The sequence below is a fragment of the Agrilus planipennis genome, unplaced genomic scaffold (assembly GCF_000699045.2).
Source record: "Agrilus planipennis isolate EAB-ADULT unplaced genomic scaffold, Apla_2.0 scaffold48, whole genome shotgun sequence".
Taxonomy (NCBI): Eukaryota; Metazoa; Arthropoda; class Insecta; order Coleoptera; family Buprestidae; genus Agrilus; species Agrilus planipennis.
Genome location: NW_020438937.1, coordinates 1,637,244 through 1,638,908, shown reverse-complemented (window position 1 = coordinate 1,638,908; position 1,665 = coordinate 1,637,244). Strand labels below are relative to the sequence as shown.

Below are 1,665 nucleotides of genomic sequence, written 5' to 3'. Positions count from 1 at the left end.
GTGAAAAATATGTTCCCTCTTAATTATTTATATAAAAATGTATGTATACATTTCTTATACAATCTTATGTGACTTAAGTACTCTTTTTCTTCTAATTTTTTCCAGCAAATGTATTTATGTAATAGCTAGGTAAGCAAGTGTAGAGATAGTAAGTAGGATAAGACTTTAAGCCGTTTCATATCTGAGCAGATCTACGCAGAAAGCTTGTTGAGTGGTTCGTATTTCAAATCTACTTCTGAGCTGTCCGACGCAGCCTATACAGATAACAATCTAAATAAAGAATTGCAGATAAAGTTTCCGGTGGTAATAACAATAACAGTAAAATCGGCAGGCACCAACAGCAGCGGTGTAAAGTTACGTAAAGCGTGGTCGTCATGGTATACGACAGTTGAAACCCTGCGAGTGGTATTTTCTACTACAAGAATAAACACTGAGTGTTTATTGCGATTTACATTTCCTTTAATTTTTTTTTTTCTAATAATAGATTGCCGATTGTGAATAGGCACTTACATTTTAATTATGACGAATTCTCATACCACATATAAGTATTTGGTGTCGAACGCTTATCCTTTGTAGAAAATACTTTACATATGTCAATAAGGAATACGTCTTTCATCGTAACTTAACCTAAATGGATTAAACGACAACATCTTGGATTTCGAAAATTCCATCTTCTAATCGTTTGGTACAAAGTACTTTGCATATTCTAACAAGAAAATCCTCTCCCACCATTATCTAGCCTAAAAGGATTAAAAGACAACATACTGGATGTCGAAAGTTCGATCCCTTAATCCTTTGATACATCGTATTACACATATTCCAATGAGAAAATCCTCTCCCATCCTTATCTAACCTCAGCAACAACATCTTGGATTTCGAAAGTTCCATCATTTAATCCTTTGATACATNTGTTTTTCTCTTTTGATTACAGAACCGTGAAATAGAAATAACCAAATACACTGAAAGTCCAGAAAAAAGAGGACCTAGTTTAGAACCATTTGAAAAACTGAGCAAGCCGGTAAGTTTAAATAAATTTATCTTTCCATTGCCCTAACTTTAGTTAACTAATCGGTATGTTTGAAACAATAGAAAATTTGTTTTCTTTCCTGGTTCGTCTATATACTTTAATTAAGGAAAAACGTCGGCGCTGTTAGTCGTCCTTTGTGGAGTGCAGAGGCATGCAGAGGCGTTCATAAATTCTCATATCGGTTTAATTGGTTTTAGTGTTGGGAAGTGGCGCTGGCTACAACCCGTAATTTTCGGGAAATTGATAATCTATAAAAGCTAATTTACGAGCACAATAACGGTTAATGTAGACAGTGCAGTGTGGTATTCAGTTCATGTAATACTTTATAACTTAACGTCTTTGCGAAACTAGCCTATCAAATGCAGTCAATTATATAAATGAGAAAGGAGAAACTCATTCCTGTTCTGCATCTATAGTAATTCGGAAATGTATTCGAATACAACTATTGAATTTTGTGGTAAACGAAAGGGTCAATTAAACCATATTAATACTATATGAACCATTTTGACATTTAATAGGGGTTGATATTATTAATGAAAATTCAAATTTATTTTTAATTTTTCCCCATTACAAATTATCTCATATTAAAGGAAAATTGTTGCTGTTGTCACACCCTCACCGAGAATCGAACCCGGGAC

The 1,665-nt window shown here is 33.8% G+C and overlaps 1 protein-coding gene and 1 long non-coding RNA gene across 2 annotated transcripts in view; one reads left to right on the top strand and one right to left on the bottom strand.

Annotated features, from left to right (window-relative positions):
* Positions 1-1,665, bottom strand: part of LOC108732543 (netrin receptor unc-5-like) — a 232,577-nt gene that overhangs the window by 11,543 nt on the left and 219,369 nt on the right. The window lies entirely within an intron of this gene.
* Positions 947-1,665, top strand: part of LOC108732545 — a 92,579-nt gene continuing 91,860 nt past the window's right edge. Inside the window, exon 1 of the long non-coding RNA XR_001937101.2 lies at positions 947-1,018. This is a non-coding gene — a long non-coding RNA (uncharacterized LOC108732545). The remainder of the gene's footprint in view (positions 1,019-1,665) is intronic.